The sequence below is a fragment of the Rutidosis leptorrhynchoides genome, chromosome 2 (assembly GCF_046630445.1).
Source record: "Rutidosis leptorrhynchoides isolate AG116_Rl617_1_P2 chromosome 2, CSIRO_AGI_Rlap_v1, whole genome shotgun sequence".
NCBI lineage: Eukaryota > Viridiplantae > Streptophyta > Magnoliopsida > Asterales > Asteraceae > Rutidosis > Rutidosis leptorrhynchoides.
Genome location: NC_092334.1, coordinates 251,254,963 through 251,279,921, shown reverse-complemented (window position 1 = coordinate 251,279,921; position 24,959 = coordinate 251,254,963).

The following is a 24,959-nucleotide window of genomic DNA, read 5'->3' as shown; positions in this document are numbered from 1 at the left end:
TTTTTATTTAAAAGAATTGGAAGTGGCATGGGAGTATGGAGTAAGCATGCTCTTTTGACTTGTCTTTTACCATGTTACTTCCATTCTAGGTGCATATTAACCAAGGCTCTCTTGGAGACCAAACACACATGCATTTACACATCAAAACATAAGCAAAAAAAACTGCACAAAGCTCTCTCCAAGAGCTGTTCTGGCCGTGGCCTTTTGTGCACAAAAAGGGTTTCTTAATTTGGTTTTTGGAAGCCAAATTCAAGTGTCAACAAAACCTAACCAAAGTACAAGGTGTTGGTTACAAGTTTGGGGTATAATCTCTTGAGGTTTCATCCATTTGAAGCTCCATTCAACATCATCATCTTCATCACTTTCAACTAGCTTGGAATAGGTATAACATCTTATTCTTGCTTGTAGTTTGTAAGCTTATTTCTCAACTTGATCCTTTTCTTGGGATTTAACTTTTATATGGTTAAAGATATACAAGTTTCAATTGGTAATTTTACATGCTTCCGCTTAGAATGATTCTTAAAAGGTTTTAAGTATTATGAAAATTGTTAAATCCCAACAATGGTATCTAGAGCCGAAGTTGTTGAAATATGCTTCGAGATGGTTATTAAACCCACTATAATTTTGCATTCTATGAACATGCATGAAGTAGAATGTAAAATTTTCGGTTTTGGGTGGTTGTCATTTTGGCCAAAATCACTTGTGATTCTGCATTCTGTACTGCCAATCACTTGTGATTTAGTACTGCCAATCACTTGTGATTCTGTGTTGCCGATCACTTGTGATTCTGTGTTGCCGATCACTTGTGATTCTGTGTTGCAAATCACTTGTGATTCTGTGTTGCAGATCACTTGTGATTCTGTGTTTCCAATCACTTGTGATTCTGTATTGCCTATCACTTATGTTGATGATGTTCACAATCTAAGCCTTGACCTTGTGTTTGGTTGCATGCATGGTTGATTGATATTTATTCAATTGGTTTGTAATAATATTTATTCATTTGGCATGTAATAATTCATTTGGTTATGTAATTTATTTTATATTTGGTATGTAAAATAGATTAGGTTGTAATTTCATTTTTTAGACAAAATGTATTAGGATATATTTTGTAAAATGATGAAGAATGATGAAGACTTGAAGAACACATGAAGAAGCATTTGGATGCAAGGTTAAGTGGGAGATTTGAAATCTCCTACTTTGTGTTATAACCCCTTATCCGGTGGCATTTGTTTTCGGCTAAACAAATGTCTACCAAAATGGCTTGATTGTGAACATATTTGTTTTGCATGCATGGTTGTTTATTGTATGATTGTGGATTGTATGGTTGTATGCTACAAGTTAATCACACAAGTTAACAACAAGCAAAACGTCAATTTAAATGGTTAAATTAAAAATGGCTAAAAGGACATTAATAAACGGTTATTAAGATCATGATTAGGATCATATATATAAAATGGTTTATAGACATGAAATTGGCTTTTCATAATGAACTATACACCAAATGCATGTTGGTGTATGGCAAATGTTTTCTTAAACTAGAATTTATGAAAACTTAAAATCCCTTAACTAAAACAAGGTAAACAAGTTAAACGCCATCCTTTTGTGGAAACACTTAGACGTATTAGGAAACTCTTGATGGGATAAAGGTCACCTAACCGTCATGAGCGAACTAATATGAATAAGGTACACTTCGCATACATGTGGGATAAAGGTCACCTAACCACTTGTATGTTAAGTCTACATGTTTACACAAGTAGGACGACTTGATTTGGGAATCATGAACTTAGGGTCACCGAAGCATGATGAACAAATAGGCGTTGATGGGATAAATATGCCATGCAAAAGGATTGCATGATCCCATAACTTAGAAGTTGCAAAAGGATTGCAATTGTCACATAAATGACTACCTAGCTAAATCAAATAACGGGATAAAGGTCACCTAACCGAAATTTGATTTACCGTTGGATTCTAAGATTTAATAAAACAATTAAAAATAAAAGGGTATTGTTTATTAAATTTAAAATCGATACTTAAAAGGACTTTGTTAAATTTTGTAGATGGCCGCAAATAACAACAACATGCAAAATGCACCACTTAACCTAAACAACCTATCATTAAGGTCTCTCCTCGAGAAAGACAAACTCAACCATACGAACTTTATGGATTGGTTCCGTAATCTTAGGATTGTCCTCAAACTTGAGGACAAAGCGTATGTGTTGGAGGACCCTATTCCCGACCAACCGGATGAGGAAGATATAGAGGGCATGGCTTATTATGACAAGTATTGGGCCGATTCGGTGCAAGTCGCTTGTCTAATGCTTGGGACTATGATACCCGAACTCCAAAAGGATTTCGAACATCATAGTGCATATGACATGATTACGCAATTGAAGGAGATGTTCCTTCAACAAGCACGTGTCGAGCGCTTCGAAACGGTTCGAGCGCTACATGCATGTCGTATGGATGACACCCAATCCGTCTCCTCTTATGTCCTCAAAATGAAGAGCCTTATTGATCGTGCTAACCGTCTTAACCTGAACATATCAAATGAGTTAGCCACCGATCTTATCCTTAATTCCCTATCAAAAAGGTTTGATCAATTTGTAATTAATTACAATATGAATGGGATAGATAAGAGCATAGGTGAGCTTCACGGTATGCTTAGAACGGCGGAAACTAGCATGGGTAAAAGGGCTTTACCCGTGTTAGCAATCGATCAAGGTGGGTCCAAAAGTAAGACCTCTAAGCCAAAGGTGGCTAAGAGAAAAGGACCCGCCTATCAAGGCAAAGGGAAAGGGAAGATGGTTACCCCAACCATCAACAAGGCTAAGAAGCAAAAGGTAGCCGAGAAGGCAAACCCCAAGGAAGACCCATGTTTCGGTTGCGGTGAGATGGGTCATTGGAAACGAAACTGTCCGGTCTACCTTAAGGAGTTGAAGGACAAGAGGGATGCAGGGCAAACCTCAGGTAATATATATATGGTATATATAGAGCTAAGTATTACTTCTTCTAATACATGGGTATTAGACACTGGATGTGGAACTCATATTTGCAATTCTTTGCAGGGGTTCAAAAGAAGTGATCATAAGGCGGGAACATCAAGTCTCTATATGGGCAATGGTGCAAAGGTGCATGTTAAAGCTCAAGGAGATTTTATTTTGAAGCTTCCAAGCGGATTGGAACTTATTTTAGAAAATGTTTTGTATGCTCCGGATTTGTGTAGAAACATTATTTCTATTTCTCGCTTAAAACAATGTGGTTACGTTGTTAATTTTATTGATGATGATATTCATGTTTCTAAAGATAATGTATTCTATTTCAAGGCTTCGCCTTCAAATGGAATTTATGAATTGGTTCATGATGACACATCTTCTAGTAGCTCAATGTACCATACAAGCACCAAGAAACTCAAAAGGGATTTGAGTGATTCCTACTTATGGCATTGTCGCCTTGGTCACATAAACAAGAACCGAATACATACACTTCAAAAGAATGGACTTTTGAAATCAAATGAAATGGATTCGTTTGAAGTATGTGAATCTTGTTTACAAGGCAAGATGACTAAAGCACCTTTCAAAGGGACCTATGAAAGGGCTAAAGATTTATTGGGATTAATACATTCGGATGTATGTGGACCCTTTAAACCCATGACTAAGAAAGGTGAAAGATACTTTGTTACTTTCATTGATGACTTTAGTCGTTTCGGATATGTCTACTTATTAAGACACAAGGACGAAACGTTTGAAGCATTCAAAGAATATCAGAACGAAGTACAAAATCAACTCAATAAGACAATTAAGGTACTACGTACCGATAGAGGAGGTGAATACCTAAGCGATGCCTTCCAAGATCATCTTAGGAGTTGTGGGATTATCTCACAACTTACTCCACACGGAACACCCCAACTTAATGGAGTTTCCGAAAGGAGGAACCGAACCCTAATGGATATGGTTCGATCTATGATGGCAAGAAGCTCGTTACCTCTGTCATTTTGGGGTTATTGTCTAAGCTCCGCGGCTCGTATTTTAAATATGGCCCCAACCAAGAAAGTGGAACGAACTCCTCATGAGATGTGGTTTGGAAAACCTCCTTCTCTATCATACTTAAAGGTATGGGGATGTGAAGCTTATCCTAAGCGTTACGTCCATAATAAGTTGAATGCTCGATCCACGAAGTGTATCTTCATAGGATATCCCAAGGATGATATGGGATACTATTTCTATGATCCATACGAGCAGAATGTATTTGTTGCTCGAAAGGCGGAATTCCTTGAAACTAAGTTCCTAATGGAAGGAAATAGTGAAAGGAAGATAGATCTTGAAGAGGTTCTAGATCAAGTAGATGATACACAATTGGTTGACACTAGCACTCAACATGAAAATGTTGATAGTGATCAAATGAATGATCAAAATACATAAGGCATTCGTAGATCTGGTAGGATTAGCAATCCTCCTGAGAGATATGGGTTTCTCATAGATGGTTGCTATACGGTTGATTTGGATGAACCGACAAACTACGAAGATGCTTTATCAAGGATCGATAAAGATAAATGGCAGGAAGCCATGAACGCCGAGATGCAATCCATGTATGAAAACCAAGTTTGGGAACTTGTTGTGCAACCTCCTAGCTCCAAGCTAGTTGATTGCAAATGGCTTTTCAAGAAGAAAACCGACATACATGGAAACTTGGATACATATAAAGCTAGACTTGTTGCAAAAGGTTTCACTCAAACTCAAGGGGTTGATTATGATGAAACTTTCTCGCCTGTGGCAATGCTAAAGTCTATTAGGATATTATTTGCCATTGCTGCTCACTACGACTATGAAATATGGCAAATGGATGTCAAAACCGCTTTCCTAAATGGATATCTTATGGAAGATGTCTATATGGTCCAGCCTGAAGGTTTTGTTGATCCAAAATATCCTAAAAGTGTATGCAAGTTAAAGAAGTCAATCTACGGATTGAAACAAGCATCTAGAATGTGGAATCATCGTTTTAATGAGGAAGCCAAGAAATTTGGCTTCATTAAAAATGGTGATGAAGCTTGTGTATATAAGAAAGCTAGTGGGAGCACTATCATGTTCCTTGTACTATATGTGGATGATATATTATTATTTGGGAATGATATTACCAAAATGCAAGGAGTCAAAACTTGGCTAAAGAGTTGCTTCTCCATTAAGGATCTTGGAGATGCACAATACATATTGGGGATAGGGATCTATAGGAATAGATCCAAGAGATTGATAGGTTTAAGTCAAAGTACATACATTGATAAAATCTTGAAAAGGTTCAAGATGGAAAACTCTAAGAAAGGTTTGGTACCTATTCAAAGAGGAACCGTTCTCAATTCATCTCAGTGTCCTACCACGAAAGATGAACAAGAGAGAATGAAGAAAGTCCCATACGCATCTGCTATTGGGTCTATCATGTATGCGATGATATGTACTAGACCGGATGTGTCATGCGCTCTAAGCTTGACAAGTAGATACCAGAATAACCCAGGAAACAGTCATTGGATTGCTGTTAAAAGTATATTGAAAAACCTTAGGAGAACTAAGGATATGTTTCTAATATATGGGTCTGGTGAGGAGGAACTCGCCGTAAAAGGTTACGTGGACGCGAGTTTCCAAACTGATCGAGATGACTCTCGATCACAATCCGGTTATGTCTTCATGTTAAATGGTGGTGCGGTCTCTTGGAAGAGTTCGAAACAGGAGGTTGTTGCGTTATCCACTACAGAGTCGGAGTACATTGCCGCCTCACTGGCAGCTCAGGAAGCTGCATGGATGAAGAAATTCATCGACGACTTAGGAGTGGTCCCTTCCATTCAGGACCCTCTTGAGATCTTTTGTGACAACGAGGGTGCGATTGCTCAAATCAAGGAACCTCGTGCTCATCAAAAGACTCGTCACATTGAGCGGAGATTCAACTACATCAGGGATGAGGTTGAAAAGGGAAAGATATGTATTCACAAAGTTCACACAGATCATAATGTTGCGGATCCACTCACGAAGCTTTTACATGGGCCAAAACATGAGGGACATGTTTGTGCGTTAGGGCATCGATATTCTAGTGATTGGAATTGATCTACTTTATGTATTGTAATGGAACGAATTAGTTCAAACTCATTAATATAATTATGGTATTAATTTAATTATGAGTCATGTTCCAATTTAGCATATTTCATCCATGAATAAACTATTATTCTAAATTCCGTAGTTGATCACATTTGTGGGAACAAGTGTGAGGTTTAGACTATTATGAACTCGGATTGGTATACATTCATAGGTTGAATGTGGGGCAAGGTTGCAATCAAGGTTCATAGATATTTGTGGGAAACAAATATTGGAAGACCCGCTCTCAAGAATTACTGTATAGAGCCTTTGTGGTTGATCACATGTAATCTTGAGTAAAGGCGAATATCATTGTATCCTCTGACCTGAGATACATATTGGGTTCGGATATTCACCTAGTACTGTGCCTTGATTCTTTTCTTCGCTATTCTGAAACATGGTAGTACATGAGGAAGAACTCAGGTATATTACAAAGTATATATCTAGGACGTATGTAGTCAAGATGGAATTTGTCCCTCTTATTTGTTGAGAGTAAGATGTCTAAGGCCTGAAAAGTTAAATCTATAAGAGAGTGATCACTCTGTATCTCTTGGATTTAACATGACATCTAGGACGAAAGGAAATAATAAAAGATTCACCTAATCATATTCGAGATGGGAACTCGAAAGGGATGATGTTATTGAATGGCACAAAGTCATAACATATTAGGGGTGATGGACGGTGTGTTAGGCTGTATCCATCACTTGCATCAATTTCTTATGTTTCTCGTGCAAGTGGGAGATTGAAGGTATTTCGTATGCCCGAGAGACATACTAAATTAATGTGGCTGACGTGTTATGATCCAAGTCGGGTCATACCCAATAACAAACTTACCGACACCTTCTTTGTATTTGATTTTAACGATTGGTTCATTGATCAAATACGCGACACTTGAACTTTAAGAAAAAATGGTTTTCTTAAATATTACTTGATGTGTATTATATAAATTATGGAATAATTTATATATTATGGATTTAATTATTTATAGGTTAAATAATTAATTTATTTATGTTACATTTTATATATAAATTGGTTTTATATAATAAAATGTATATAATAAATGGAAGTTTTATAAAATGTGTTTTATAAAATCTAATTTTATAAAACAAACCATTTTTATTTAAAAGAATTGGAAGTGGCATGTGAGTATGGAGTAAGCATGCTCTTTTGACTTGTCTTTTACCATGTTACTTCCATTCTAGGTGCATATTAACCAAGGCTCTCTTGGAGACCAAACACACATGCATTTACACATCAAAACATAAGCAAAAAAAACTGCACAAAGCTCTCTCCAAGAGCTGTTCTGGCCGTGGCCTTTTGTGCACAAAAAGGGTTTCTTAATTTGGTTTTTGGAAGCCAAATTCAAGTGTCAACAAAACCTAACCAAAGTACAAGGTGTTGGTTACAAGTTTGGGGTATAATCTCTTGAGGTTTCATCCATTTGAAGCTCCATTCAACATCATCATCTTCATCACTTTCAACTAGCTTGGAATAGGTATAACATCTTATTCTTGCTTGTAGTTTGTAAGCTTATTTCTCAACTTGATCCTTTTCTTGGGATTTAACTTTTATATGGTTAAAGATATACAAGTTTCAATTGGTAATTTTACATGCTTCCGCTTAGAATGATTCTTAAAAGGTTTTAAGTATTATGAAAATTGTTAAATCCCAACACAAAAACACCTAAAAACACTTTCATTCTTCAATTTTCTTCATCTAATTGATCTCTCTAAAGTTCTATCTTCAAGTTCTAAGTGTTCTTCATAAATTCTATAAGTTCTAGTTTCATAAAATCAAGAATACTTCCAAGTTTGCTAGCTTACTTCCAATCTTGTAAAGTGATCATCCAACCTCAAGAAATCTTTCTTATTTATAGTAAGATATCTTTCTAATATAAGGTAATACTCATATTCAAACTTTGTTTCAGTTTCTATAACTTTAACAATCTTATTTCGAGTGGAAATCTTACTTGAACTTGTTTTCGTGTCATGATTTTGCTTCAAGAACTTTCAAGCCATCCAAGGATCCTTTGAAGCTAGATCTACTTTTCTCATTTCCAGTAGGTTTATCCACAAAACCTGAGGTAGTAATGATGTTCATAACATCATTCGATTCATATATATATAAAACTACCTTATTCGAAGGTTTAAACTTGAAATCACTAGAACATAGTTTAGTTAATTCTAAACTTGTTCGCAAACAAAAGTTAATCCTTCTAACTTGAATTTTAAAATCAACTAAACACATGTTCTATATCTATATGATATGCTAACTTAATGATTTAAAACCGTAAAATACGAAAAACACCGTAAAACCGGATATACGCCGTCGTAGTAACACCGCGGGCTGTTTTGGGTTAGTTAATTAAAAACTATGATAAAATTTGATTTAAAAGTTGTTCTTCTGGGAAAATGATTTTTCTTATGAACATGAAACTATATCCAAAAATCATGGTTAAACTCAAAGTGAAAGTATGTTTTTCAAAATGGTCATCAAGACGTCGTTCTTTCGACTGAAATGACTACCTCTTACAAAAACAACTTGTAACTTATATTTCTGACAATAAACCTATACTTTTTCTGTTTATATTCATAAAATAGAGTTCAATATGAAACCATAGCAATTTGATTCACTCAAAACGGATTTAAAACGAAGAAGTTATGGGTAAAACAAGATTGGATATTTTTTTATTGTTGTAGCTACGGGAAATATTGTAACAATTCTATACAAATCATATCCTAGCTAACTTGTATTGTATTATACATGTATTCTAATATATTATGTAATCTTTGGATACCGTAGACACGTATGCAAATGTTTTGACATATCATATCAACCCATCTATATATATTATTTGGAACAACCATAGACACTCTATACGCAGTAATGTTGGAGTTAGCTATACAGGGATGAGGTTGATTCCAAAAATATATATACTTTAAATTGTGATCTAGCCTAAGACGTGTATACACTGGGTCGTGGATTGGGTCAAGATAATATATATCAATTTATTTTCTGTACATCTAACTATGGACAACTAGTTGTAGGTTACTAACGAGGACAGCTGACTTAATAAACTTAAAACATTAAAACGTATTAAAAATGTTGTAAATATATTTTGAACATACTTTGATATTGTAAATATTATGTGATATATTAACCTCTTAATATGTTTGATATTGTGTGATAGATGTCTACCACTAGTACAAATCCCATCGACTCACCTAATAATAATGAAGAGTCGAATATAATTTGGGAAGATTCACAAATTCCCAAAGAGGAACCGGAAGAAGAGGAACCGAAAGAAGAGGAACCAAAAGAAGAGGAACCGGAAGAAGAGGAATCAGAAGAGGAGGAACCGGAAGAAAAAGAGGTTCCGGAGGATGAAATTTTGATACCTACAGTAAATCGATTAAATAAAAGAAAATCATCAATCAACGGACCAAAGTTAAAAATGGTCAATGGTGTTTCCGCCGAGGAAGCAAAATATTGGGAAGATTACCAATTTTTCGATGAATCAGATCCCGATGAGGATTCCGATGATGTTATAGAAATTACCTCGACCCAATTTAATATGGCAAAAGAAAATAATAAGGGAAAAGGTATAAAAATAGAGAAACCTGATTCCAACCCCGATGAACTTTATATGTATCGGCAACGTCCCTATTTCCTAAATTGTAACAATAACCCGGGAACCTCTAAACCACCGAGTTTTTCTAAACCATTGTGGAAAATGACGGCTCGTATTAGAGGAACATCATATATCCCTAGAAAATTAGAAAAACGAACCAAGTCCGAAGAAGAAGAAACCAGTAATTCAGATTAGAGGGTTGTAATCATGTTGTGTATTATATGTATTGTAGTGTGCTTGTACTTTTAGGTTCTATGTAAAAATTGCTTGTATTATTTGTTAATTATCTTTTACGAATCTAATCCTTGTCTATTTTACAGTATAAAAACATAAAATGGACGTTAAGGATAGACAACCAAAATTTTTAGAAGACCTACCAGGAGATATGATTGATGAAATCTTGTCTAGAGTCGGGCAGAATTCATCAGCAGAATTAGTTACGGCAAAATTAGTTTGTCAAACGTTTGAAAGACATTCCAGGCATGCCTTGGTATATAAAAGTCTTTCCTTTGAAAGATGGGGTATATCACATTGGGGAGACTTTAAGTTACGCCAAGTTTTCTTTAAGGAATTTAGTGCGGGAAACCCAGATGCAATTTTACGCTACGGGTTACGAACCTATTTTGACTCAACATATCCCAACATAGGATTTCGTGAATTAGAAAGAGCTTCTAACATGCAACAAAAAGAAGCATGTTATGCTTACGGGTTAGTGATGTTTGCTTCTTACCAAAGTGAGAAAAAGAACATCGGTTTGCAACTTTTAAATAAAACCTTCACACAAGTGACGGATTCAGTAGTTGGGGTGAGAAACAAGGTTTTTAGATTATTACAGGGCTGTTGGACATTACGAAACCCTTGTGCTTTTGACGACATTACAACATGCTGCCTAGCCAATGGTCATAACGGTTATTTTCCACAAGACCAAGGATGGGAAGTCGTCTTAGTAAAACCAGAATGCATGACTTGTTTCTGGACTTATGAATTACGTGTCTTTATTTCCTTTGCTGAACAACTTGCGTATTAACTAGTTTTTTCTTCAAAACTGTCCTGTATCAAAGTGTACTATATTTCATGTTATATGTAGTATAGTGAAGTTGTAAGTTTGAAGAATATTTGTATGTGATATATTATTATAATCAGTTTTCATATGGAATTGTAGTAGTTGAATTGTATATTAGCTACTAAGTATGAACTTAACGGGTAGGTAGTACCCGAATTTAAACTTATAAAACGCTAATATGAAGAAAAAGCTTTTATAAATGAGTTCATATTATGCTATGAAATACTATTGACTACTCTTAATATTCTGTATGATTAACTCGATTCAGTTTGCTATTTTGAAGGAAATGGCATCGGCGACTCGTCAGAATTTGAACATGAGCATGGAAGACTTCCGTGTTTTCCTTGCAGCTAACATAGCCGCAGTACAGGCTGCGATGCAAAATAACAATAACTCTGGATCTAGTAGTGGAACTAATTCCACAAGAAATCATGTCGGATACTCCTACAAAGAATTCACTGCCTGCAAACTTTTGGAATTTGATGGAACCGAAGGACCAATTGGACTGAAACGGTGGACCGAGAAAGTCGAATCGGTGTTCGCCATAAGTAAGTGTACTGAAGAGGATAAAGTTAAGTACGCTACGCATACCTTCACAGGTACTGCGTTAACGTGGTGGAACACCTATCTTGAACAGGTAGGACAAAATGCTGCTTACGCACTACCGTGGTCGGCATTCAAGCAATTGATGAACGAGCAGTACCATCCAAGAAACGAAGTCAATAAGCTTAAGGCAGAACTTAGAGAGTTATGAACACAAGGGTTCGACATTACCACATATAAACGACGATTCACAGAGTTGTGCTTATTGTGTCCGGGAGCGTTCAAAGATGAAGAAGAGAAGATCGACGCGTTTGTGAAAGGGTTACCAGTAAGGATTCAAGAAGATGTGAGTTCACACGAGCCCGCTTCTATATAGAAGGCAATTCAAATGGCTCCTAAACTCATAAATCAGATTGAGGGAAGAATTAAAGAGTAGGCGGCCGAAGAAGCCAACACGAAACAACTCAAGAGGAAGTGGAAGGAAAACGGTGACAAGAGTCACTAGAACAACAACAACAATAATTAAAACCACAATCGCAACAACTATCCCAACAACCGCAACAACAATCGCAACAATAATCGTAATCCTAATAATAACTACAACAAACATCCCAACAACAACAACAACTACAACAACCGTTCCAACAACAATAACAATCTCAACAACAACCTCAATAACAACAACGGCAACAAAAACCAAAAAATGCCAAAGGTGTGAAGAGTACCACCAGAATGGGTTCTGCACGATATTTTGCACCAAGTGTAAAAGAACTGGCCATGGTGTGAAAAAGTGTGAGGTCTACGGACCAAAGTTTAACAGAACTAAAGGAATAAATAGTGGCAAAATAAGTAATGCCGCCTTTGTTTGTTATGGATGTGGAAAAACGGACCACATTAGAAGTAATTGCCCGAATTAGGGGAATACTAATGGGTAGGGCCACGGAAGAGTTTTCAATATTAATACGACAGAAGCGCAGGAAGACCCGGAGCTTGTTACGGGTACGTTTCTTATTGATAATAAATCTACTTATGTTTTATTTGATTCGGGTGCAGATAGAAGCTATATGAGTAGAGATTTTTATGCTAAGTTAAGTTACCCATTGACGCCTTTGGATAGTAAATTTTTACTCGAATTAGCAAACAGTAAATTAATTTTAGCAGATAATATATATCGGGATAGAGAGATTAAACTGGGGGATGAAACGTTTAAAATTGATTTAATACCAGTCAAGTTAGGGAGTTTTGATATAATAATTGGCATGGACTGGTTGAAAAAGGTGAGAGCAGAGGTCGTTTGTTACAAAAATGCGATTCGCATTATGCGTGAAAAGGGAAAACCTTTAATGGTGTATGGAGAAAAGAACAACGCGAAATTAAATCTTATTAGTACTTTGAAGGCGCAAAAACTAATAAGAAAAGGTTGTTACGTCATTCTAGCACACATCGAGGAAGTTAAACCTGAAGAAAAGAACATCAGTGACATTCCCGTCGCAAAAGAATTTCCCGATGTATTTTCGAAAGAATTACCGGGATTACCCCCACATCGATCCGTTGAATTTCAAATAGACCTTGTACCAGGAGCTGCACCAATAGCTCGTGCTCTATACAGACTTGCACCCAGCGAAATGAAAGAATTACAAAGTTAATTACAGGAAATTTTAGAGCGTGGTTTCATTCGACCAAGTACATCACCATGGGGAGCTCCTATTTTGTTTGTCAAGAAGAAGGATGCTACATTTAGGTTGTGTATCGACTACCGAGAGTTGAACAAACTTACCATCAAGAACCACTACCCACTATCGAGAATCGACGACTTATTTGATCAACTACAAGGCTCGTCGGTTTATTCGAAGATTGATTTACGTTCTGGGTATCATCAAATGCGGGTGAAGGAGGATGATATTCCAAAGACTGCTTTTAGGACGCGTTACGGTCATTACAAGTTTATGGTTATGCCGTTTGGGTTGACTAACACACCAGCTGTGTTCATAGACCTCATGAACCGAGTGTGTGGACCATACCTTGACAAGTTTGTCATTGTTTTCATCGATGACATACTTATTTACTCAAAGAATGACCAAGAGCACGAAGAACATTTGAGAAAAGTGCTAAAGTTGTTAAGGAAAGAAAAATTGTACGCTAAATTTTCAAAGTGTGCATTTTGTTCAATTCCTCGGTCATATAGTGAACAAAGAAGGTATTCAGGTGGATCCAGCAAAGATTGAAACCGTTGAAAAGTGGGAAACCCCGAAAACTCCGAAACACATACGCCAATTTTTAGGGCTAGTTGTTTATTACAGGAGATTCATCCAAGATTTTTCCAAAATAGCAAAACCCTTGACTGCATTAACGCATAAAGGGAAGAAATTTGAATGGAAGGATGAACAAGAGAAAGTATTTTAATTGTTGAAGAAAAAGTTAACTACGGCACCTATATTGTCATTACCTGAAGGGAATGATGATTTTGTGATATATTGTGATGCCTCAAAGCAAGGTCTCGGTTTTGTATTAATGCAACGAACGAAGGTAATTGCTTATGCGTCTAGACAATTGAAGATTCACGGGTAGAATTATACGACGCATGATTTGGAATTAGGCGCGATTGTTTTTGCATTAAAGACTTGGATGCACTACTTATATGTGGTCAAAAGTATTATATATACTGACCACAAAAGTTTTCAACAAATATTTAATCAGAAACAACTGAACATGAGGCAGCGCAGATGGATTGAATTTTTGAATGATTACGACTTTGAGATTCGTTACCACCCGGGGAAGGCAAATGTGGTAGTCGACGCTTTGAGCAGAAAGGACAGGGAACCTATTCGAGTAAAAGCTATGAATATAATTATTCACACTAACCTTACTACTCAAATAAAGGAGGCGCAACAAGAAGTTTTAAAAGAGAGAAACTTAAGGGATGAAATATCCAAAGGATCGGAGAAGCATCTTAATATTCGGGAAGACGGAACCCGGTATAGGGCTAAAAGAATTTGAGTACCAGAATTTGGAGATATGAGAGAAATGGTACTTAGAGAAGCTCATAAAACCAGATACTCAATACATCCTGGAACGGGAAAGATGTACAAGGATCTTAAAAAACATTTTTGGTGGCCAGGTATGAAAGCCGATGTTGCTAAATACGTAGGGGAATGTTTGACGTGTTCTAAGGTTAAAGCTGAGCATCAAAAACCATCAGGTATACTTCAACAACCCGAAATCCAGGAATGAAAATGGGAAAACATTACAATGGATTTCATCACTAAATTGCCAAGGACTGCAAGTGGTTTTGATACTATTTGGGTAATAGTTGCTCGTCTCACCAAATAAGCACACTTCCTGCCAATAAGAGAAGATGACAAGATGGAGAAGTTAGCACGACTGTATTTGAAGGATGTCGTCTCCAGACATGGAATACCAATTTCTATTATCTCTGATAGGGATGGCAGATTTATTTCAAGATTCTGGCAGACATTACAGCAAGCATTAGGAACTCGTTTAGACATGAGTACTGCCTATCATCTACAAACGGATGGGCAGAGTGAAAGGAAGATACAAACGCTTGAAGACATGCTACGAGCATGTGTTATTGATTTCGGAAATAGTTGGGATCGACATCTACCGTTAGCAGAATTTTCCTACAACAACATCTACCATTCAAGCATTGAGATGGCTCCGTTTGAAGCACTTATGGTAGAAAGTGCAGGTCTCTGATTTGTTGGAGTGAAGTGGGGATAGACAGATTACGGGTCCGGAGATAATACAAGAAACTACCGATAAGATCATCCAAATTCAACAACGGTTGAAAACCGCCCAAAGTCGACAAAAGAGCTACGCTGACATTAAAAGAAAAGATATAGAATTTGAAATTGGAGAAATGGTCATGCTTAAAGTTGCACCTTAGAAAGGCGTTGTTCAATTTGGTAAATGAGGGAAATTAAATCCAAGGTATATTGGACCATTCAAGGTTATTGATCGTGTCGGGCCAGTAGCTTACCGACTTGAGTTACCTCAACAACTCGCGGCTGTACATAACACTTTCCATGTCTCAAATTTGAAGAAATGTTTTGCTAAAGAAGATCTCACTATTCTGTTAGACAAAATCTAAATCAACGAAAAACTTCAATTCATCGAAGAACCCGTCGAAATAAAGGATCGTGAGGTTAAAAGACTTAAGAAAAACAAGATACCAATTGTTAAGGTTCGATGGAATGCTCCTAGAGAACCCGAGTTCACCTGGGAACGAGAAGATCAGATGAAAAAGAAATACCCGTACTTATTTCCAGAAGATACGTCAACACCTCCAACTTCTTAAAATTTCGGGACGAAATTTATTTAACGGGTAGGTACTGTAGTGACCCGAACTTTTCCATGTTTATATATATTAAATAAAATTGATATTTATATGATTAAGTGTTTCCAACATGTTAAGCAATCAAATTTGTTAAGACGTGATTAATTGAAATAGGTTTCATATAGACAATTGACCATCCAAGTTGACCGGTGATTCACGAACGTTAAAACTTGTAAAAACTATATGATGTCATATATATATGGATATATATATAGTTAACATGATATTATGATAAGTAAAAATATCATTAAGTATATTACCAATGAACTACATATGTAAAAAAACCAAGACTACTAACTTAATGATTTCGAAACGAGACATATATGTAACGATTATCATTGTAACAACATTTAACTGTATATATATATCATACTAAGATATATTAATATATCATAATATCATGATAATGTAATAATTTAACATCTCTTTAGATATAATAAACAATGGGTTAACAACATTTAACAAGATCGTTAACCTAAAGGTTTCAAAACAACACTTACATGTAATGACTAACGATGACTTAACGACTCAGTTAAAATGTATATACATGTAGTGTTTTAATATGTATTCATACACTTTTGAAAGACTTCAAGACACTTATCAAAATACTTCTACTTAACAAAAATGCTTACAATTACATCCTCGTTCAGTTTCATCAACAAATTCTACTCGTATGCACCTGTATTCGTACTCGTACAATACACATCTTTTAGATGTATGTACTATTGGTATATACACTCCAATGATCAGCTCTTAGCAGCCCATGTGAGTCACCTAACACATGTGGGAACCATCATTTGGCAACTAGCATGAAATATCTCATAAAATTACAAAAATATTAGTAATCATTCATGACTTATTTACATGTAAATAAAATTACACATCTTTTATATCTAATCCATATACCAACGACCAAAAAAACCTACAAACACTTTAATTCTTCAATTTTCTTCATCTAATTGATCTCTCTCAAGTTCTATCTTCAAGTTCTAAGTGTTCTTCATAAATTCTATAAGTTCTAGTTTCATAAAATCAAGAATACTTTCAAGTTTGCTAGCTTACTTCCAATATTGTAAAGTGATCATCCAACCTCAAGAAATCTTTCTTATTTACAGTAAGATATCTTTCTAATAGAAGGTAATACTCAAATTCAAACTTTGTTTCAATTTCTATAACTTTAACATGTGACGACCAGGGAATTTCCGACCAAATTTAAACTTGATCTTTATATGTTTCCGACACGATAAGCAAAGTCTATAATATTGAGTCTCGAAAATTTTGAAATTTTGTTCATATGTTCAATTACCCTTTGACTATCCCCGACGATTCACGAATAATTGATCGTAAATAAATATAGCTATATAAATAAATGTAAGTATATATATATATATATATATATATATATATATATATATATATATATATATATATATATATATATATATATATATATATATATATATATATATATATATATAATAATTGGAAATAATAATAATTAAACAGTAAAAGTAAATATGTGAATTAAGATATAAAATAATTAATTTGAATATAGATATATATATAAATATATGATTTCTATAATTATTATTATATGTATATTGTAATATATGTTAAATGTATAAAAATTTAATACTCAATATTAGTTACTATATAATATATTATAAAAATATGATATAATTAATAAATTGTATTATTAATATATTAAATGTAATTACAAATTGAAAATATAGTTGTTATAGTAATATTATTAGTATCATTATATTTATTAATATTAAAATCAATATTAATAATATTATTATAATTATAAATTAAAAGGTTAGGATTATCAAAATAAAGATGTTAAATATAAATATTATTATAAGAATGACTAAAACTATAATTTTAGTTATTATTATTACTAAAAATTATCATTTTATTTAAAATTATTATTATCATTATTTTTATTACTCTTATAATTATATTTATTATTACTAATTATTATTTTGATATTATTATTATTATTAATATTATTATTGTTAATTCTATTAATATTATTAGTAGTATCCTTATTATTAAAATTAAAAAAAATAATAATAAATAAATAAATATCAATATGTTCTGTTAGATATCAATGTCATATTTTACTTTATATACTTCTCGTGATTTATTGTCTGAGAACCAAAATGAATGATCTGTAAAGTTATCCTCTACAATCACGGGTATTATGTATACAAGAAATTTGCGAACGTGGGGCTCACGGTGACAGTAAACTATTATAAACCAATTAATCTTTTGATCGATCATCTATGAAATGTCCCGTTCTTATTGATCAAAAACGTTCCATATTAATTGATTTGGTTGCGAGGTTTTGACCTCTATATGAGACGTTTTTCAAAGACTACATTCATTTTAAAACAAAACATAACCTTTATTTCATCAATAAAGGTTTAAAAAGCTTTACGTAGATTATCAAATAATGATAATCTAAAATATCCTGTTTACACGCGACCATTACATAATGGTTTACAATACAAATATGTTACAACGAAATAAGTTTCTTGAATGCAGTTTTTACACAATATCATACAAACATGGACTCCAAATCTCGTCCTTATTTAAGTATGCGACAGCGGAAGCTCTTAATAATCACCTGAGAATAAACATACTTAAAATGTCAACAAAAATGTTGGTGAGTTATAGGTTTAACCTATATATTATCAAATCATAATAATAGACCATAAGATTTCATATTTCAATACACATCCCATACATAGAGATAAAAATCATTCATATAGTGAACACCTGGTAACCGACATTAACAAATGCATATATAAGAATATCCCCATCATTCCGGGACACCCTTCGGATATGATATAAATTTCGAAGGACTAAAGCATCCGGTACTTTAGATGGGGTTTGTTAGGCCCAATAGATCTATCTTTAGGATTCACGTCAATTAGGGTGTCTGTTCCCTAATTCTTAGATTACCAGACTTAATCAAAAGGGGCATATTCGATTTTGATAATTCAACCATAGAATGTAGTTTCACGTACTTGTGTCTATTTTGTAAATCATTTATAAAACCTGCATGTATTTTCATCCCAAAAATATTAGATTTTAAAAGTGGGACTATAACTCACTTTCACAGATTTTTTAGTTCGTCATGAAGTAAGACTTGGCCACTGGTCGATTCACGAACCTATAACAATACATACATATATATCAAAGTATGTTCAAAATATATTTACAATACTTTTAATACATTTTGATGTTTTAAGTTTATTAAGTCAGCTGTCCTCGTTAGTAACCTACAACTAGTTGTCCACAGTTAGATGTACAGAAATAAATCGATAAATATTATCTTGAATCAATCCACGACCCAGTGTATACGTATCTCAGTATTGATCACAACTCAAACTATATATATATATATTTTGGAATCAACCTCAACCCTGTATAGCTAACTACAACATTCACATATAGAGTGTCTATGGTTGTTCCGCAATATATATATATATATATATATATATATATATATATATATATATATATATATATATATATATATATATATATATATATATATATATATATATATATATATATATATATATATATATATATATATGGGTCGACATGATAGGTCGAAACATTGTATACGTGTCTATGGTATCTCAAGATTACATAATATACAATATAAGTTGATTAGGTTATGGTTGGAATAGATTTATTACTAACTTTCACGTAGGTAAAATGAGTAGTTTTTATCAATCTTGTTTACTCGCCATTTCTTCGTTTCTAATCCGTTTTGAGTGATTCCAGTGACCACGGTTTTGTATTGAACTTAAATTTATGAATCTAAATAGAAAAAGTATAATTTTATAGTTGGAAATACAAGTTACAAGTCGTTTTTGAAAGAGGTAGTCATTTTCGTCGAAAGAACGACATCTTGATTACCATTTTGAAAAACATCTTTCACTTTGAGTTTAACCATGATTTTTGGATATAGTTTCATGTTAATAAGAAAAATCATTTTTCTAGAAGTATAGCTTTTAAATCAAAGTTCTTCTTAGCTTTTAATTATCCCAACCAAAACAGCCCCCGGTTTTTACTACGACGGCGTATATCCAGTTTTATGGTGTTTATCGTGTTTCCGGGTTTTAAATCATTAAGTTAGCATATCATATAGATATAGAACATGTGTTTAGTTGATTTTAAAAGTCTAGTTAGAATGATTAACTTTATTTGCGAACAAGTTTAGAATTAACTAAACTATGTTCTAGTGATTACAAGTTTATAACGTTGAATAAGACAGCTTTTTATGTATGAATTGAATGATGTTATGAATATCATTACTACCTCAAGTTCCTTGGATAAACCTACTGGAAATGAGAAAAATGGATCTAGCTTCAAATGATCCTTGGATGGCTTGAAAGTTCTTGAAGCAGAATCATGACACGAAAACAATTTCAAGTAAGATTTCCACTCGAAATAAGATTGTTATAGTTATAGAAATTGAATTAAAGTTTGAATATGATTATTACCTTGTATTATAAAGATAACCTACTGTAAGTAACAAAGGTTTCTTGATCTTGGATGATTACTTGAAATGGATTTAGAAAACTTGGAAGTAAACTTGCAATCTTGGAAGTATTCTTGATTTTATGAAACTAGAACTTTTGGAATTTATGAAGAACACTTAGAACTTGAAGATAGAACTTGAGAGAGATCAATTAGATGAAGAAAATTGAAGAATGAAAGTGTTTGTAGGTGTTTTTGATCGTTGGTGTATGGATTAGATATAAAGGATATGTAATTTTATTTTCATGTAAATAAGTCATGAATGATTACTCATATTTTTGTAATTTTATGGGATATTTCATGCTAGTTGCCAAATGATGGTTCCCACATGTGTTAGGTGACTCACATGGGCTTCTAAGAGCTGATCATTGGAGTGTATATACCAATAGTACATACATCTAAAAGCTGTGTATTGTACGAGTACGAATACGGGTGCATACGAGTAGATTTGTTGATGAAACTGAACGAGGATGTAATTGTAAGCATTTTTGTTAAGTAGAAGTATTTTGATAATTGTCTTGAAGTATTTAAAGAGTGTATGAATAAATATTAAAACACTACATGTATATACATTTTACCTGAGTCGTTAAGTCATCGTTAGTCGTTACATGTAAGTGTTGTTTTGAGACCTTTAGGTTAACGATCTTGTTAAATGTTGTTAACCCAAAGTTTATAATATCAAATGAGATTTTATATTATTATATTATCATGATATTATGACATATTAATATATCTTAATATTATATATACATTTAAATGTCGTTACAACGATAATCGTTTCATATATGTCTCGTTTCGAAATCCTTAAGTTAGTAGTCTTGTTTTTACTTATGTAGTTCATTGTTAATACACTTAATGATATATTTAATTATCATATTATCATGTTATATATAATATAACAATGTATTAATATGCTTCATATATATTTAGTAAGACGTGGTTATAACGATAATCGTTATATGTATCGTTTCGAGTTTCATACGTCAATAGTCTCCTTTTTAAGTATATAACTTATTGTTACTATTTTTAATGAGATACTTGATGATCATTATATCATGTTAAACATATATATTTATTCATTTATGTATCATCATGTCATATACAACTTATAGCGTTCGTGAATCATTGGTCAAACTGGGTAATCAGACGTTTACAAAATTTCCGTTTCAATTAACCAAGTCTTAACAAGTTTGATTGATTAACATGTTGGAAACATTTAATCATGTAAATATATTTTTCATTAAACATATAATCATAGAAAGGTTCAGAAATGTTCGGGTCACTACAGTACCTACCCGTTAAATAAATTTCGTCCCGAAATTTTAAGCGATTGGAGGTGTTGGCTCATCTTCTAGAAATAAGTGCGGGTACTTCTTCTTCATCTGATCTTCTCGTTCCCAGGTGAACTCGGGTCCTCTACGAGCATTTTATCGAACCTTAACAATCGGTATCTTGTTTTATTTAAGTCTCTTAACCTCACGATCCATTATTTCAATGGGTTCTTCAATGAATTGAAGTTTTTCATTGATTTGGATTTCGTCCAACGGAATAGTGAGATCTTCTTTAGCAAAACATTTATTCAAATTCGAGACGTGGAAAGTGTTATGTACAGCCGCGAGTTGTTGAGGTAACTCAAGTCGGTAAGCTACTGGTCCGACACGATCTATAATCTTGAATGGTCCAATGTACCTTGGATTTAGTTTCCACCGTTTACCAAATCGAACAACGCCTTTCCAAGGTGAAACCTTAAGCATGACCATTTCTCCAATTTCAAACTCTATATCTTTTCTTTTACTGTCCGCGTAGCTCTTTTGTCGACTCTGGGCGGTTTTCAATCGTTGTTGAATTTGAATGATCTTCTCAGTAGTTTCTTGTATTATCTCCGGACCCGTAATCTGTCTATCCCCCACTTCACTCTAACAAATCGGAGACCTGCACTTTCTACCATAAAGTGCTTCAAACCGAGCCATCTCAATACTTGAATGGTAGCTATTGTTGTAGAAAAATTCTGCTAACGGTCTGCCAGAATCTTGAAATAAATCTGCCATCCCTATCAGAGATAATAGAGATTGGTATTCCATGTCTGGAGACGACTTCCTTCAAATACAGTCTGGCTAACTTCTCCATCTTGTCATCTTCTCTTATTGGCAGGAAGTGTGCTGATTTGGTGAGACGATCAACTATTACCCAAATAGTATCAAAACCACTTGCAGTCCTTGGCAATTTAGTGATGAAATCCATGGTAATGTTTTCCCATTTCCATTCCGGGATTTCGGGTTGTTGAAGTAGACCTGATGGTTTCTGATGCTCCGCTTTGAACTTAGAACACGTCAAACATTCCCCTACGTATTTAGCAACATCGGCTTTCATACCTGGCCACCAAAAATGTTTCTTGAGATCCTTGTACATCTTCCTCATTCCAGGATGTATTGAGTATCTGGTTTTATGAGCTTCTCTAAGTACCATTTCTCTCATATCTCCAAATTTTGGTACCCAAATCCTTTCAGCCCTATACCGGGTTCCATCTTCCCGAATATTAAGATGCTTATCCGATCCTTTGGGTATTTCATTCTTTAAATTTCCCTCTTTTAAAACTCCTTGTTGCGCCTCCTTTATTTGAGTAGTAAGGTTATTGTGAATCATTATATTCATAGATTTTACTCGAATGGGTTCTCTGTCCTTTCTACTCAAGGCGTCGGCTATCACATTTGCCTTCCCCGGGTGGTAACGAATCTTAAAGTCGTAATCATTCAACAATTCAATCCACCTACGCTGCCTCATGTTCAGTTATTTCTGATTAAATATGTGTTGAAGACTTTTGTGGTCGGTATATATAATACTTTTGACCCCATATAAGTAGTGCCTCCAAGTCTTTAATGCAAAAACAACCGCGCCTAATTCCAAATCATGCGTCATATAATTTTGCTCGTGAATCTTCAATTGTCTAGACGCATAAGCAATTACCTTCGTTCGTTGCATTAATACACAACCGAGACCTTGCTTTGAGGTGTCACAATATATTACAAAATCATCATTCCCTTCAGGCAATGACAATATAGGTGCCGTAGTTAGCTTTTTCTTCAATAACTGAAACGCCTTCTCTTGTTCATCCTTCCATTCAAATTTCTTCCCTTTATGCGTTAATGCAGTCAAGGGTTTTGCTATTTTGGAGAAATCTTGGATGAATCTTCTGTAGTAACCAGCCAATCCTAAAAATTGACGTATATGCTTCGGAGTTTTTGGGGTTTCCCACTTTTCAACGGTTTCGATCTTTGCCGGGTCCACCTGGATACCTTCTTTGTTCACTATGTGACCGAGGAATTGAACTTCTTCCAACCAAAATGCACACTTTGAAAACTTAGCGTACAGTTTTTCTTTCCTCAATACTTCTAGCACTTTTCTCAAATGTTTTTCGTGCTCTTGATCATTCTTTGAGTAAATAAGTATGTCATCGATGAAAACAATGACAAACTTGTCAAGATATGGCCCACACACTCGGTTCATAAGGTCCATGAACACAGCTGGTGCGTTAGTCAATCCAAATGGCATAACCATAAACTCATAATGACCATAACGTGTCCTAAAAGCAGTTTTTGGAATATCATCCTCCTTTACTCGCATTTGATGATATCCAGAACGTAAATCAATTTTCGAATAAACCGACGAGCCTTGTAGTTGATCAAATAAGTCGTCAATTCTCGGCAGTGGATAACGGTTTTTGATGGTAAGTTTATTCAACTCTCTGTAGTCAATACACAACCTAAATGTACCATCCTTCTTCTTGACAAACAAAGCAGGAGCTCCCCATGGTGATGTGCTTGGTCGAATGAAACCACGTTCTAATAGTTCTTGTAGTTGGCTTTGCAGTTCTTTCATCTCGCTGGGTACGAGTCTGTAAGGAGCACGAGCTATTGGTTCAGCTCCTGGTACAAGATCTATTTAAAATTCAACGGATCGATGTGGAGGTAGTCCCAGTAATTCTTTCGGAAATACATCGGGAAATTCTTTTGCGACAAAAACATCATTGATGCTTTTTTCTTCAGTTTGTACTTTCTCGACATGTGCTAGAACAGCATAGCAACCTTTTCTTATTAGTTTTTGTGCCTTCAAATTACTAATAAGATGTAGCTTCGTGTTGCCCTTTTCTCCGTACACCATTAAGGGTTCTCCTTCTTCTCGTACAATGCGAATTGCATTTTTATAACATACGATCTCTGCTTTCACCTTCTTCAGCCAGTCCATGCCAACTATTACATCAAAACTCCCTAACTCTACTGGTATCAAATCAATCTTAAATATTTCGCTACCCAGTTTAATTTCTCGATTCCGGCATATATAATCTGCTGAAATTAAATTACCGTTTGCTAATTCGAGTAAAAATTTACTATCCAACGGCGTCAATGGACAACTTAATTTAGTACAAAAATCTCTACTCATATAGCTTCTATCCGCACCCGAATCAAATAAAACGTAAGCTGATTTATTTTCAATAAGAAACGTACCCGTAACAAGCTCCGGGTCTTCCTGTGCCTCTGCCGCATTAATATTGAAAACTCTTCCGCAGCCTTGTCCATTCGTATTCTCCTGGTTCGAGCAATTTCTAATAATGTGGCCCGGTTTTCCATATTTATAACAAACTATATTGGCATAACTTGCTCCGACACTACTTGCTCCACCATTACACGTTCCGAC